Here is a 17,837-nt window from a genome sequence, read left to right as displayed (position 1 = left end):
ATAGATTCTAGGAGCAGCTATGATAATTTTGTCATCACCTCATCATATGTAAGCATCATGAAAATGAAATGTTTTCTCTAGAGATTTATTACTGAAATGTTGCATAATGCAAAGCAACCATCAAACACATTTACTGGATAAATCAGTTCAAATGAAAAATAACAACTACTATTAACATTAACAGAAATTGAACAAAATGTGGCTTCAAAAGAGTATAAAATACCTCATGTTTTCTAATTTAAAATTTAAAAGTTTAGTAAAATACATATAACATTTACTATCTTAAACATTTTTAAGTGTACAGTTCTGTAGCATTAAGTGCATTCATATTGTGCAATCATCATCACCATCCATCTCCAGGATTCCTTTCCTCTTATAAGACTGCAATAACTCTTCATTCCTCTCTCCATGTAGTCCCTGGCAATCACATTCTACTTCCTATCTCTGTAATCTTTGTCTACTCTCGGTACCTCATATAAGTGGAAACACACAGTATTTTTCTTGTTAATGACTGGCTTATTTTACATACATTTTGCATGCCCTTTCATCTAGTCTATGGATACTTGGGTTGCTTCCATCTTTTAGCTGTTTTGAATAATGTTTGTTCTCACACTGCTGTCAAGAACTACCTGAAACTGAGTGATTTATAAAGCAAAGAGGTTTATTTGACTCATAGGTCTGCAGGCTGCACAGGAAGCATAGTTGGAGAAGCCTCAGGAAACTTACAATCATGGTGGAAGAGTGAAGGGGAAGCAAACACCTTCTTCACATGCAGAGCAGGAGGAAGAGACAGAGCAAAGGGGAAGAGCTACACACTTTAAAACAACCAGATCTCATGAGAACTCACTCACTATCACAAGAGCAGCAAGGGGGAAATCCACCCTCATGATCCAGTCACCTCCCATCAGATTCCTCCCCCAACACTGGGGATTACAATTCAACGTGAGATTTGAGTGGAAACACAGAGCCAAACCATATCATTCCACCCTTGGCCTCTCCCAAATCTTCTCACATTTCAAAACCAATCATGCCTTTCCAATAGTCCCCCAAAGTCTTAACGTATTCCAGCATTAACTCAAAAGTCCAGGTCCAAAATCTCATCTGAAACAAAGTAAGTCCCTTCTGCCCATGAGTCTATAACACCAAAAACAAGTTAGTTGTGTCCAAGATACAATGAGGGTACAAACAATGGGTAAATGCTCCCATTTCACAAGGGAGAAATTGGCCAAAACAAAGAGGCTACAGGTACCATGCCAGTCCAAAACCCAGCAGGAAAGTCATTAATCCTTAAAGCTCCAAAATAATCTCCTTTGACTCTATGTCTCACATCCAAGCCACACTGATGCAAGCAAGGGGTGGACTCCCAAGGCCTTGGGCAGCTTTGCCCCTGTGACTCTGCAGGGTACAGCCCCCAAGGCTGCTTTCATAGGCTGATGTTGAGTGCCTGTAGCTTTTCCAGGTGCACAGTGCAAACTGTTGGTGGATCTACCATCCTCGGATCTGAAGGATGGTGGCCCTCTTCTCACAGCTACACTAGGCAGTGCCTCAGTTGGAACTGTGTGGGGGCTACAACCCCACATTTCCCCTCTGCATTGCCCTGGTAGAAGTTCTCCATGAGGCTTCAGCCCCTGCATCAGACTTCTGCCTGAACATCCAGGTGTTTCTATACATCCTCTGAAATCTAGGCAGAGGCTCCCAAACCTCAACTCTTGCCTTCTGGGCACCTGAGAGATCAACACCACATGGAAGCCACCAAGGCCTGGGACTTGCACCCACTGAAGGAATGACCCAAGTTGTACCTTGGCCCCTTTTAGCCATGGCTGGAGCTGGAGTGGCTGGGATGCAGGACACCATGTCCTGAGCTGCACAAAGTAGCAGGACCCTGGCCCTGGCTCACAAAACCATTTTTCCCTCCTAGGCCTCCAGGTGTGTGATGGGAAGGGCTGCTGTGAAGGTCTCTGAAATGCCCTGGAGGGACTTTGTCTTGGCTATTAACATTCAGCTCCTCTTTACTTATGCAAATTTCTGCAACCAGCTTGAATTTCTCCTCAGAAAATGTTTTTTTCTTTTCTGCCACATAGTCAGGCTACAAATTTTTAAACATTTATGCTCTGCTTCTCTTTAAAACATTATCTTTGCTTATGCAAATAAGCATACACTTTTAGAAGCAGCCAGGTCACTTCTTGAATGATTTTCTGCTTAGAAATTTCTTCCACCAGGTACCCTAAATCATCTCCCTCAAGTTCAAAGTTTCGAAGATCCTGAGCAGGGGCACAATGCTTCCAGTCTCTTTCCTAACACATAGCAAGAGTGACCTTGGTTCCAGTTCCCAATAAGTTTCTCATCTCTGTCTGAGACCACCTCAGCCTGGACTTCATTGTCCATATTACTATCAGCATTTTAGTGAAAACCATTCAAGTCTCTAGGAAGTTCCAAACCTTCCCTCATCTTTCTGTCTTCTTCTTAACCTCCCAAATTTTTCCAACCTCTGCCCATTACCCAGACCCAAAGTCACTTTCACATTCTCAGATATCTTTATAGCAATGCCCCACTTCTCTGGTACCAATTTTCTGTATCGGTTTAGTCTCACACTGCTATGAAAAACTACATGAGACTGGGTAGTATATGAAGAAAAGAGGTTTAATTGATTCACAGTTCCACAGGTTGTACAGGAAGCATAGCTGAGGAGTCTTCAGGAAACTTTCAATCATGGCAAAAGAGAGAACGGGAAGTAAGCACCTTCTTCAAATGGTGGAGCGGGAGAAAGTGAGAGAGCAAAGGGGAAGTGTTACACATGTGTAAACAACCAGATCTTGCAACAGCTCACTCACCATCAGGAGAACAGCAAGCAGGAAATCTGCTCCATATCATCTAATCATCTCCCACCAGCTCCCTCCCGCAACACTGGGGATTACAATTCAACATGAGATTTGGGTGGGGACACAGAGCCAAACCTATCACAAAATCTCTTCCAGAGATATTTCAAGATCCTGCTTTCAATTCCATTTTGAGATATTTCAATTGAATTTCAAGATATTTCAAGGCTCTGCTTTCAATTATTTGGAGTATATACTTAGAAGTAGAATTGATGAATTATATAGTAATTTTACTTTAAAATTTTTGAGGGACAATGATACTGTTTTCCATAGTGGACATGCCATTTTACATTCTCAGCATCAGTGCAGAAGGGTTTCAGTTTCTCCACATCCTCACCAACACTTGTTATTTTTTGTTTTTGTTTTTACTTACAATAGCCATCCTAAATGTGAGGTGAGATGTCATTGTAGTTTTCATTTGCATTTTCCTAAAGATTACTGAGTCTGACCATTTTTCACAAGCTTATTGGCCATTTGTACAACTTCTTTGGAGAAGTGTCTTTTTAAGTCCTTTGCTGCTTTTGAATCAGGGTGTTTATTGTAATTGTTGAGAATTTTAGAATTCCCTATATATTCTGGATATTAATCCTTTATCAGATATATAATAAAATGTCCCCATTTCATGCTAGTGGCAATAAAAACATTAAGTCATAAAAAAAGAGTGAGAATGATTTCACCAGTCAAGTGACTCCTAAAAATTTCTAGTTTTAGCTTAAAGTCAAATAGAATGTCAATACAAACATCTCTTTAAGACCTGACATTAGTTAAGACAGGAAGGTCTTAACTGCTTATTGGAAAGGTAAGGGAAAGGGCAATGTGAATGGGGAAAGACGAGTGGCCACAGGAAGGCATATTTATGTAAAAATATTTTTTTAAAAAAAACTACCTGTCACATAGTTGAAAAATCTAGTAAGTGCTCAGGCTGATGGTTTTAATGTTCATAATAGATCCAAGAGATGCAATTGTGATATTCCATCCTTATACCTCCTGGTAGAATTGCGTGTTATCTACTTACTTAATATTTTAATGTTCTAATCTAGGCTTTTTTCATGAATCATTATATTAAATCAGTGCTCTTAATAAAATTATCAGGGCCTCTGTTTATAGAACCCAACTGGTGGAACTTATCAGAATCCACTAACCAAGAAAAGAAAATGGAAGTTCTTTTCTTTAAAATGAGGCAGTGGTATTTACAAAATGGCTTGAGAGCAGTGTTGTCAACCCCTGAAATTATACTGGACTAGATTAAATGCTTTGCAAGATATTCTTCAGGTTAAGAAAGAGATAAGGGTCATTTCTTTGATTTCTTTGAGTGATAGGGAAGTTTGTCTAACAACATAACTTGTCAAGGAATAATTCTCACTTTAAATATTTTTCATGCAGAATGGTGACTCACAGATCTGGGATCGGGGAAAAGGAAAAAATTGTGAGAAACTAAACAGACGTCACCTTTTTCATATTTTTGAGCTTGACTGGTAAGCCTGACACATTTTCCTAGCGGGGTAGTTGATTCCATGAAAGATACTTTTGTTTTATGAATCTAAAGGGGAGAGGAATTAAATGCCTATCTTATCTCTTCATGAAAAGAATAATAATTACTATATCTAAAAATATGAATCACCATAGAATATCTCTATGACTTTCATAAGAAAATGCACGTTTAGAATTGTGATCATTTCTCTTAAAACTCAAGTTTCACACAATCATCTGTGGAGGTTTGTACATATCCAAGTCATTTCTGTCTTTCCAGTTGCAAAGGCTGAAAAAGGTTATCTGGAGATTCTACTCCATTTCTCTTGGGACACAGTCCAAGACAGTAGTCCTTAGTTGATGGTGAAAACACACTGATTCCAAGTGACTTATAGGTAAGTGATGCTCTATTAGGCCCTAAAACTGATTTTTCCCAGTAAACTTAAGGTAGAAAAGCATTTCTCATGATGCTGCACTTTCCCTACTTTTTTTCTGCAGTGCCGAGATAGGCATTCTGTCTTCACCCACTCCTGCAAGTTCACATTCGCACACTCTGTTTATCTCAACTCAGTCTATGAACCTCTAAGTCATCAATCAGATGGGCAACCAGAGAATTAACCTCTTGATTTTTAAAAACAAAGTTTGTTGAACCTAAATGTCCAACAAAAAGGATTTGTTTTAAAATCCTGGTACATTCTAACGAGGCAATGCCTTTCAATCATTTAAAATAATGCTGAGTGGACTATTTAATGATGTGGAAATACGGAAAAAGGTCCATAAACTATTGTGAAGTAGGGGGAAAGGCAGTTATCAAATGGTGTGCATAGAAAGTAATTATATAAATATAAGTACACACAGAGTCACAAATGTCTGGAATGTTGTAGCAAATTAATGGTGATTTTTCTCTTGCATAAATAGATTTTTAATTATTTCAGCTCTACTTGTACTTATTTTCTCATTTAGGAACCAAGATTTCACATGGCACTTCGAGGACAGGATTATTAATCGCCTTTGTATCAGCCTCATGGTAAAGCTTTCTCTTTGACTCCTTTGTATAGTTGCTTTTCCTTCAGAAAGACCATCCCATTTACTCATCATGCAGTGAGTAAGCATAAGCAATCAAAATACAAGTATTATAAATGTTATAATTAGAGCCTCCTCCTCTCAGTTCGACCCTCCCTAGCAAACATACCTCTCGCTAGCAAACACATTGTTTATATATTACCCTGATATTCAGAAAGAATTGGAACTGTGTCTGTAACCAGAATCTCCAAGGAGAACTAAGATGTACTGGGCACCTAACATAATAACATAATATATTTCTAGCGTTTTATATGTAGGATGAGTGGTCGCAGATTTTAAGTTATGTGCTCAAGGTCACCCAGTTAAGTGACAAAATGCCAATTCAAATCCAAATCTGATTAATTGAAAAATTCTTTGCCTTTCCTCCAGCACAGAGTAAAGTCCCTAAAATATTTCTTGAGCACCTACTTTGTATCAGACACTATCTATATAGATGCACTTATTCCTTAAGATAACCTTGATAGATAGTTATTGTTATCACCAATTTACAAATAGGGAAACTGGTGTTCAGAGAGTTTAAACAACTTTTCCAAGATTACACTAGTGCTGCAAGCTGTACTCAGATTCATCTACAGTCAGGTTACACACAAGGACATTTGAATCTACGGTGGACCACAAATATGATGGTGACCTTGCTTGATTATAATGAAGCTGTCTTATATACCACTTATATAATTTTATGCCATATTTTTATTTCAGCTTTTCTATGTTTAGATACACAAATACTTCCCATTATGTTACAATTGCCCACAGTATTCAATACAGTAACATACTATGCATGCTTGTAGCCTGGGAGTGATAGGCCATACCATATAGCCTAGGTGTGTAGTAGCCTATACCATCTAGGTTTATGTAAACATACATTACAATGTTTGCATAGTGATAAAATCGCCTAACAACAGCAATCACTTGGAACATAGCCCCATTGTTAAGCAACTCCTGACTGTATTTCAAAACTGAGATTTCCTACTACACCACTGTATTAGTTTGCTAGTGTTGCCGTAACAAAATACCACAGACAGGGTGTTTAAACAATAGAAATTATTTTTATAGTTCTGGATGCTGGCAGCCCAAGATCAAGGTGCTGGCAGGTTTAATTTCTCCCAAGCCCCGCTGCCTTAACTTGCAGGTGGCCACACTCTCATTGTGTCCTCACCTGGCCTTTTCTCTGTGCCCATGCATCCCTGGTGTCTCTTCATGTATCCAAATTCCCTCTTCTAATGAGGACAGCAGTTAGATCCGATTAGTGCCCACCATGTAACAACTACCCTACAAGATCATGATACGGATCTTTTACAGACTTTCTTCAGTTCAGGTTTTTACCTGTTTCAAGGACTGTAAGCTTCTCAATCTATATGTGTGCATAATTCCAACATGTTTTCCACACTACATATAAAAGTTTAGAAATACCCACATTGCAGAAAAGTTAGGAGGACTAGAATATTAGCAGCAGAGTATACAACTGTGTACAAAAGGAATTAAATACACCCACCTTTCTTACAGTTTATGGTTTATTGTTCAGGCTTCTGAAAACAACGTAGAAACACAAGGGCTGAACCTGGCCCTGTATTTCATAAAACTCAGTCAAGTCCCAGAATTAGGTTGGGGTGATGCCTTAGGGAGGTTTATGGTCCCCAGACATACCACCTCCTCACATCCTGTGGAGGGAAATATGGCTGAATGAGTCAGCGGCTCAGCTGGGAATTGACACAGGACTTCTGGAATGGTATGTTCAACATGGAAAAATGAGGATAGTCCCCCACGATCATTTTCACCCTGAATCAGTATTGATTCTAAAGATGATTCATTCAAGATAAAGCCAAATCCTCCACCTACATACTTTTTGAGCCATTAGGAAAAAAAAAAAAAACTTATATATAAAATATATATACTTTTAGGGCATTTCTCTTTTCATACTTTTGGCAAATATAGAAAGAATGCAAGAACTTTGACTCAAATGTTGTAGATAATAGAAATGGATAGATTAGATAGATAGACACGTACATACACAGACACATACAGATACCACAAAGCATGGTAAAAATCTAGTCGATAATCAAGTCTTTCAGACAGTATAGACACACATTTAAGAAATTTTCTTTGAAATCTAAACTATCTACACTGGTAAACTTCATAAGACATTTTTCTATTCTGTTTTCCTTTTTGCTGTGTAGACTTGATCTAAGCTATCAATTACTAACAGTCTTCTAAAATCAAGAGGAATGTGAACAAAATTATGTAGCTAACAAAAAGATTAGCGTGTTTTTTGTTTGTTTTTGTCCTAAGGGTCTAAATTGTTTTACTAAACTGGTTTATTGTAGAATGTTTGTTAATACAATAAAAATTAATCCAAAAGGATTTGGAAAAGATTTCAGGAAACAAGTCCAACTTGAAGCAATGTGGCTAGATAACCCAAATAGTTGATGTCATTCTTCACCCTTTACTTAAGAAAAACTTCCTTTGGTTAAGTATGTAACCTCATGCCAACACATCATTATTTTCAGTCATGCACTGATCTAGTTTCCAATGTAAACACGGCAGCCACTTTCTTTCTGTGGAACCAGGGACATAATGGGAGGGTTTTAGCTTTGGTTCATTCACACATTTCAGAGTCCCCACATTCTCCTGTATATGTATTTTGGAGTTTTGGGTTTTTTGTTGTTGTTGTTTTCATTTTTGTTTTTGAGATGGAGTCTCTCTCTGTACAGTGGCATGATCTCGGCTCACTGCAACCTCCACCTCTGGGGTTCAAGCAATTTCTCCTGCCTCACCCTTGCCAATTGCTGAGATTACAGGCACACACCACCACGCCCAGCTAATTTTTGTATTTTCAGTAGAGATGGGATTTCACCATGTTGGCCAGGCTGGTCTCAAACTCCTGACCTCTCATGATCTGCCCGCCTTGGCCTTCCAAAGTGCTGGGACTACAGGTGTGAGCCACCATGCCCGGCCAGTGTATATGTGTTTTTGATTCCTGTTTCAAGGAATAAGATTGATAAAGAACCCCATGGTGGCTTAATATTGCCAACATCCTACCAGCTAATAAGCTGGTTCATGAGAACACTCGAACAGGACACCCTAGCCAGCCAGAGCGTGGATTCTTTGTCCACTGCACAACCATAATTGTGGTTACAAAAACTTGGAGAGAAGAGGCTTCCAGCCAGGTCATCAGTATCAACAAATTACGTGATTAGCATGACTGCCTGGATTATAAACATCTAGCTGTAGTGATAAATCATATTTTTTCCCTGAATCAAGAATTCCATGACACAGTTTCTCAGGTTTCCTTGACTTCGGACAATTTATAGGACAGGTTGTATGGCGGAGAAGTAAATATGTAGCAGGTGTTACCTCAAATTTGAAAATACCTACATACCTCTTTGGGACTAGAACAAAGGTAATGCACAAAACAGCAGCATATAAGAATTATGTTAAGACGGAAAATTTTGAAGTTTGTCATTTGCATCTTCAGCCTCCTCTGTCTGCTCGTCCATCCTCGTTCACCATTCTTTAGGCTCCAGAGCCTTACCTTTTTAGAACTCTTTTCCCACAATTTTTGAAGTCCAATGCCTATTCCTTCTCACGGAGGAACTGATGAAACCCTTGGCAGGGTGTGGTCAAGGCAGTGCAGCGGTTTGACTCCGATTCAGCTCATCATCTTGCAAAGGTCATTCCAGGCCTGTGGCATCTTTTGATTTCTTCTGCATCCCATGCTAATCCATGGAAGAATAATCACTTTCCTGGCCAGCAGCAGACATGTTACAGACATGAATTCTCAGTCTGGAACCAGCTGTTCAAATTTCAGACATGAACATTCAACATTTCATCAAACGTGTTTCTATAAGTACCAGTTGCCTCCCCCCAACTCCCCATCCATTTGTTACTTCACATATCCTTGCAAAAGTGGAAGGTATCACAATCTTCTCACCTGTAAAAATGCTTTCTTTATCTTGTCTGATGTGCCTGAAGTAGTCTTACAAGCCTGTCTAACCCATGGTGGGGAGAGAATAACTTCTAGACTGAAATATTCCCTAAAATGGTCTCTCTCCAGCTGTTCCCTAGCAATGTTTGGGTGTGCTGTTTTTCTAAGGGGTTGCTGTTTAACTGATTCTTGTCCACAGTGTACTATGCTTGATTACTAGGCTTTAGTTTTACTTGGCTCGAAAAGATAAACCCTGCTTTAAATATTTTTAGGAACCTCAGCCAGCCGCTTTCCTTCACTCATGTCTTTTCCCTCTCATCCCATTGTCCTAAAGAGCTTGAAATACAAAGCCCATCTGAGTTCTGTACCCTGTGTCCATTTTCTGTGCCACCAACCTTAGCCTTTTTCTTTTTGTTTTGGAGACAGAGTCTTGCTCTATCCCCCAGTGGTGCCATTTTGGCTCACACTGCCACTTCCGCCTCCTGGGTTCAAGCGATTCTCATGCCTCAGCCTCCCGAGTAGCTGGGATTACAGGCACCCACCTCCACGCCCAGATAATTTTTGTATTTTTAGTAGAGACGGGGCTTTGCCATGTTGGCCAGGCTGGTCTTGATCTCCTGACTGCCCGCCTCAGCCTCCCAAAGCTTACCCTGTTTCTTACCTTCCTAAGTCTCTTCAGTCAGCAAAAATGGCCATGACATCTTTCCCCTCAAGCAATCTACAACCACAGGATTCAAGTTCTGAAAACTTGGAATCATAGTTGAAATAAGAAGTAGATTGGCTGGTAGGACACACAAATAGAGCACAGAACTAGTCATTTGTAGAAGATGAGTAAAGAGGAGGCAACAGAATCTTATTGTAGGGTCCAGAATCTATGTGAATATATAGGAATGTGGGTACGTGTGATGACAACACAGGTAACTTATTTGTCTATAAAAATAGGGAAAGCTATTAACATTAATATTAATTATAAATAATGAATAAGTGGGAATAAAAAGCTTAATTTTTTTATTTGGCCTAGTCAGTACTAATTGTATCTGTTACATTGGAATTTTCAGCATGTTTAATATTAATTAAGTGAACACTCTCCTTCCTAAAACCTTCTTGGCAAATCCTACTGTTCTACATTTCTTCTATCTACCTGCTTGGTCTAATTTCCTAGCTCCTCCTCTCTCAGCCTATAAATGCTGGGATTTCTTAGGATTCCCTTCTGATCCCTCTTCCCTCTGTGTTGTAAAACCCTAGATGATATTTTCTATTTACATGAATTTAAATATAATTTTATATTGACAATTCCTAAATTTTAAACTCCAGTCCAGACTTTGCTTTTGAACTTCAGACTTGAATATCTAACTGCCTACTGTTATCTCCAGCTGGATAACTCATCCAAAATGGAACTTTTTTTTTTTTGAGATGGAGTCTCACTCTGTCATCCAGTCTGGAGCGCAGTCACATGACATCAGCTCACTGCAACTTCCGCCTCCAAAGTTCAAGTGATTCTCCTGTCTCAGCCTCTGGAGTAGCTGGGATTACAGGTGCCTGCCACCACACCTGGCTAATTTTTGTATTTTTAGTAGAGACAGGGTTTCACCATATTGGCCAGGCTGGTGTCAAACTCCTGACCTTAAGTGACCCACCCACCTTGGCCTCCCAGAGTGTTGGGATTACAGGCGTGAGGCACTGCACCTGACCTCAAAATGAAACTCTTGATTACCCCCATGCCCACTCCCACAGGCCTGAACTTCACTCAGTAGTTTCTATCTTAGGAAATGACACTGTCATTTTCTGTTCAATTACTAAAGTCAGAAACCTGGGAGTCATCTGAGTAAGTACCAATGATTCTACCTACAAAATATATCTTTGTTCATCATTTTCTACCTGGATTACTACAATATTCACCTAATCTGCATACCTATTTATTCATTTGGAGGCTCCCTCGAATTCATTCTTTACATAGTCTCTAGGGTGATTGTCTTAGTATGTTTTGTGCTGCTATAACATAATACCTGAGACTGGATAATTTATAAAGAACAGAAATTTATTTTCTCACAGTTCCAGAGATTGGGGCGTCCAAGATCAAGGCACCAGTGTCTTGTTAGGGCCTTCTTGCTGCATCATCTTATGGTGGAAGGTGAAGGACAAAGAGAGAACAAGAGGGGGCCAAACTCACACTTTCACGTGGAACCCACTCAAATGATAACAAACCCACTCCTGCAATTATGTCATTAATCCATTCCTGAGAGCAGTGCCCCCACGACTCAAACACCTTCCATTAGGCCCCACGTCCCAACACTGCCACACTGGGGATCAAGTTTCCGACACATAAAGTTTGAAGAACACGTGCAAACCATAGCAATGATTGTTATTTTTTATTTTGTTTTTTAGACAAAGTCTCACTCTGTTGCCGAGGCTGGAGTGCATTGGAGCAATCTCGCCTCACTGCAACTTTTGCCTTGCAGGTTCAAGCGATTCTCATGTCTCAGACTCCCAAGTAGCTGGGATTACAGGTATGTGCCACCTCGTCTGGTTAATTTCTGCATTTTTTGTAAAGATGGGGTTTCAGCATGTTGGCCAAGCTTGTCTCAAACTTCTGATTTCAAGCCATCCTCTTGCCTCAGCCTCCCAAAGTGTTGGGACTAGAGGCGTGAGCCATTGCGCCCAGCGCAATGATTATTTTTAAACAAAGATGATCTCACATTACTCTCCTGATTAAAAACCTTTTCATGACTTCCATTGTATCAGAATAAATTCCAAACATTTTCCCATATCATACAAATCCCCCATGGCCAGGCCCCTCCCACGTCCCTTGCTGCACCTCCCTCTCTCACCTAACTCCAGTCACATCAACTCCTGTCATTACTGGTTGCCAGGAAGAAGTCATATGGCTGGCTCCTTCTTATCATTTGAGTCTCAGTTTTAATGTCATTTGTTTTAGTTGTTTTTTTACTGTTTGTTTCACCCACTGAGATGCAGCGGTCAGGGATCCTAACTGTCCTATTACTTGTATTCTCCTTGCCTATCAGGGTGCATGACACACGGTAAGTATTCAATAAATGCTTATTAAATGGATCAATTAATGAATAAAATAATGAGTGTCAAAATTATTTACAATATATGGAAAAATAGAATATATGTATAGCAATAGTGAAAACCGAAAATGGTTAATGTTAACGTTAACAGGCAATTATGTCTACCTATATTTAGCCCAAGTATAACTACCTTTAATTTTCAGCATGCAAGAGAAACATCATTAATTTTACCTAGTCACAATAGAACACTCTATATACATATGACATACATATGCTTAGTATTCATGTCTTTTTTGGGGAGTGAGGAGGGCAGGATTCCACCCTGTCGCCCAGGCTGGAGGGCAGTGGTGTGATCACAGCTCACTGCAACGTCAGTCTCCCCAGGCTCAGGTGATCCTCTCACCTCAGGTTCCCAAGTAGCTGAGACTAAAGGTGTGTGCCATCACATCAGGTTAATTTTTGTATTTTTTGTAGAAACAGGGTTTCGCCATGTTGCCCAGGCTGGTATTGAACTCCTGGGCTCAAGAGATCCATCCACTTTGGCATCCCAGAGTGCTGAATTGATAGGCATGAGCCACTACCCAGCCTGTATTCATGTTTTATAGTCTAACTCTCACAGTTAGTCAATCATGTGTATAGCTCCCAATTCTTAAAAACACAAAGAAGACTAATTCTATTTGGGAGAGTTTTAGATGATTTCGGTAAATATGTGCATTTGAAAAAAAACTTACACTCTTATTGACCTAATATCTGCACAGATTAAATGCCTAAGCAGAAGTATTTATTAATGTGTAAATATTACAGCTGGTTAGGCTGGGGATGGTTATAAGTGATCATATCATTCATTTCTTGATACCAATTATTTCCTCATACTTCCATTTTTCATTCTTTGTTTTGCATAACTGTATATTTGGGCCCAGTAGTCCTATGCCGAAAGTAACCATGCTGAATTTCATCCTTGTTTCTGTGTAATGAAGGACCTCAGCATGAAACAAAGAATGGATTGTTTATAAATCTTTATTGGCTGGATGCTAAAATAGCAGCTGCAAGCAGTTAAGTGTTAGGAGAGTCTTTCTTCCCCAGCCCTCTCTTTGGTCATTTGAAACGTCCTCTGATTAACCTACACACAGTCCAGTTGATGGAGATTTGGAACATTCTCTAAATCTTATTTTGACTCATTTCAATTTCTACAAAAGTATGCAACCCTGGTCTAAGTTTGCTTGAATAGTGTATTTTAGATTTTCTTTATGACTTTTTTTAACTTGATAGGTGGTGTAGACCGAAAGATGAAGCATGATTATAAAAGGCAAGACATTTTACTGTTCTCTTTCCGGGAGAGTCTTTTAAAAAGCCAACCCAAAATGGCTTTTAATGTAAAGCTTCAGAGACATGAAAAGCTTCATATTACGCACTCCAGACAAGAATAAAAATGGACTCTACTCCTCCAAAATGAAATTTTCCCTGGGGAATATTCTACCACAACTTCTACAAGCATGAATTAGCAGGCCTAGTCACTCACGGTATTAACTTTTTCCACTGGAATAGAATTTCTAACTAGCTTTCGAGTTAATATAATGTTTACTGGGTATGCACATGATAAAATACTGCATAGTAAAATTGGTTGAATTGAATTGAACTGAATAAAATTATGAGCCACAGTAGGTTAGATTCAGGACATCGTAAAGACTTATTAAGAATGGTTAGGATAACCACAAGTCTTACCCTTTATCCTAGCTTGAGTCGTAAATGAAAATACTTGGTGGACAAAGATGCTTCCAAATATGTATCTGAAGAAATAATTGTGACTACCAAGAAAACCAGATAGAGTAATATTCAAAGGGTCCCAAATAAGACATACATAGACACAGTAACGAGTTATGTATATTTCCCTTTTCAATGCTTTTTTAGGATGAAGAAGGGGAATTTGACAGCCGTGCTTAATTTCTTTTCATAAACAGTAGCATACTGGAGCTGGACAGAATGGCCCTCGACATTCGTTAATCCAGACCACATTTTCCCGGTAAAGAGAAAAAAACAGGAAATTAAAATGAATTATCAAGTGAGGCACATCTGCCTAGCAGAGGTGTTTGGTTTAAATCTCCTGAGCCCTGGCTCAGTGTCTTCTCAGTTACACCATGTTTTCTCTTGCCAAGTTTTCTGACCGAAGGAAGATATTCAAAGAGGAACTTGGAAAGAAAACAGCAAAGCAAATTGCCAGATGGGTGAATAAGAAGAGTTTCTCATATGTCTTCTAGGTTTTCTTGATGGGGGTTCTGTGAGAGTGGTGAGCCCTGATGCCCAAGGCTTCCACTGCATGTAATGTATTGACTCCCACTACCACACAGCTATCCTGGCACTAGCTAAGTACCACCCATGGGAGAACTGGGAGAATCGCCGTTCAAATCATTTCCTGTGTTCTGTGGTTCAGGTGAAGGATGCCAGATGAGAAAGATGAAATCCTCTAACTTAGAAAACAGATTAGCAGTAGGCAGGGAATGGCAACCAGAGATAGAAGATTTTAAAAATTAAGGGAAAGGTTTGGTGTAGGGAGGCAAGGTGAGATCATGGGCTTTGTATCAACCCAGCTATGCTACTTACTGTCTATGCCACATGAGAAAGTGACTTAGCTTCTATAAATCTGATCTCCTTCATCTGTGAAATAGAAGTAATGTAGCCTACTTCCTAATATCTGTGTAAAGATCAAATAGGATAACATATATGAAGCACTCAGTCCAATTGAGATACTTCATACATATTTGAAGGTGAGAAAATTTGACTAGATGGAATGAACACATGGTCTTTGGACTTAGATCAATTTGGGTTCACACCCTGATGCTGATGGGTCTCCTAAAAGAGTGGCCAGGACATTGTAGAAGTTTGGTAAAAGGTCAGTCTCTTCCCTTTCTTCTCCTGAGTTCACCTCTTTCTATCAACTTGTTAATATACACCCATGGTTCTCAAACCACAGTGTGCACCAGAATCACCCAGAGGGCTTGGTAAAATGGGTTGTTGGACCTCATTCCCAGAGTTTCTGATTCAGTGGATCTGGGGTGGAGCTCAAAACTTTGCATTTCTAACAAGTGCTCAGGTGGTACTGAAGTTGTCTGTGACCACACTTTGGTGTTAATACAGATATAGAACAATTACTTTGGTTGCCGGAGGAATATGGTCTTAAGCTCCTTGAGCCCCTTTCTGGTTTCTGATGGAAGGTCCTATTAAAATTCATAATCAGCTGGGGCATCTAAATTTACTGACACTAAGAGTGACAATGTGCCTGATTTCCATTTTCAATTCTACATTGTCTTTAGTTTTCTGTTCCTCTGCCTACTGCTTTAAACTACATAGCTCCGTGTGAAGTCAAAAAGAACCATTACATTACTAGGTCAATACTTGTTGAACCAGACAATGCATCTCAAGTGAAAATCTCAGCAACATATTTTCTAGTTCTATAATTTTCTCAGATTTCTCATTATTCCTTTTTACAGGTGAAAACTCAGGGTAATCAATTAAAAACCATAAATCAAATATTGTGATCCAAATGCTGTCTAACTGATTCACAGTTCGGGACACATAAATATAGTACATTTATATAGGGTCAAACTGATATGCAGGAAGGTAGTTGCTGTTTGTATCAGAGATCAAACACTGGTGTTTTAATGCTAGCCGTGGGACATGTCTCCTTTGTTTTATCTAAGGCTTTTCTTGTTTGATGCCTGCAGGGGACGGGGTGTTTAAGTCCTCCCAGAATTCGTATGTTGAAGCCCTTACCTTCATGTGACTGTATTTGGAGATGGGGCTTCTAAGGAAGTAATTAAGATGACATGAGGTCATAATGGTGGGGCCCCGATCTGAGAAGACTAGTATCCTTATACGAAGAGATGCCAGAGAACTCTCTCTCCTCTCCATGTGCACACACTGAGCCAAGGGGGTGTGAGTATACAGCAATAAGGCTGCTGTCTGCAAACTAGGAGAAGAGCTCTCACAAAAAACCGACCATGCTGGCACCCTGATCTTGGACTTCCCACCCCCAGAACTGAGGAAAAATAAATCTCTGCTGTTTAAGCCCCCCAGTCTATAGTATTTTGTTATGGCAGCCCAAGAAGACTAATATAATGCCTGCACACTACTGGCCCAGAGTGTTTTTGAAAACCCTGAGTCAGTAATTGTGCTGGATATCTTCCATTTGTTCTTGCAGATCCACTCTCTGCCGTCCTCCCTCCTCCATCTATCCTAATTTGGGAATTTCATCTGTTTTCTATTTTTATAAACCTGATAATATAATTGTGAGTATTTTAAAAATTGAGAGAGTTTACATGAAAATAAATCTAGATGGTCAGAGTCTCATGAGAAATTGTAAGACCCGACAACGCAGGCAATAATAAATTGGTACTTCCCTTTAGACTGGGCGTTAGCTCTCAGGCTGGCCATAGCTCTAACTTGGCATGCTTCACTCAATTACTTTACCAGGCTGGCCTCTCTGGCCATCTGAGAATATTGTCCCTGTTCCTCCTGAGATATGAAGAACTAAATAGGCCAGATGCTTGGAAATCCCTTCTACTGAATGCTGTAGGTGTTCCAGGTAACAGTTCACATTGCAACTTTTTCTGGAGCGTTACCTTCAGTCCTTGGGCGATTGAAGTCACTTTGCTTGGAAGTGCCTAAGAATTTGCTAACTGCCCAAGGCAAGACCAGCAGCAATGCATTCTAAGATGGACCCCCACATCCTGGAAGGAGCAATCACTTATCCTGACCAAACTGATGTGTTTTCTAGAGATGAGTTCACCTTTACTGCTCTTACAGTGCCTCAGCCAGCCCCACTGTCTGGTTCACCACTGACTTAGTACCCTGCATAACATTACTTTCGGTCAAGAGACCCACTTTTTGGCAAAAAAGATGTAACTATGGGCACATGACCAAGCAATCTACTGGTTATACCAATACCACAGCATCCAGAAGCTACTGGCACGACAAATAATTAGAATGACCTCTTAAAGACACAGCTTTGAAGATAAGGAGCAATTGTTTAGGATGCCACACTGAATTTTTACCAATGGCTATTTTATTGGTCTTATGTCCCCAATAGTTAGACTTTGGATCTAGTACCCAAGGGCTAGAACTAGAAATGACCCCATTTACCGTCACCTCCAGTAAAAGTCACACTCACCTAAAGCTTTGGCTGCCACCTGGTCACTTCTCACATTAGAAGATCAGTAGGCAAAGACAGGAGTTCCCACACTGGCAGGAGAACTTGACCCTGACCATTATAAGGAGATAGGACTGCTGGTATGTAATGGGGGCAAGCAGGAATTTGTACAGCATTTTGATGGACATGGGCCATCTTTTGTTACTCTCAGGGCTTAATTTTCTTTGGCTAGCCACCAGGACCATGACTACACAAAGGCGTGGTAGAAGCTCAAGACATGCAGGAAGGAGGTTCTGGGTCTTCTATAGATTTCT

This window comes from Chlorocebus sabaeus, chromosome 10 (genome assembly GCF_047675955.1).
Source record: "Chlorocebus sabaeus isolate Y175 chromosome 10, mChlSab1.0.hap1, whole genome shotgun sequence".
Taxonomy (NCBI): Eukaryota; Metazoa; Chordata; class Mammalia; order Primates; family Cercopithecidae; genus Chlorocebus; species Chlorocebus sabaeus.
The sequence above is the reverse complement of the archived record's forward strand: the minus strand, read 5'-3'. Positions refer to the sequence as shown.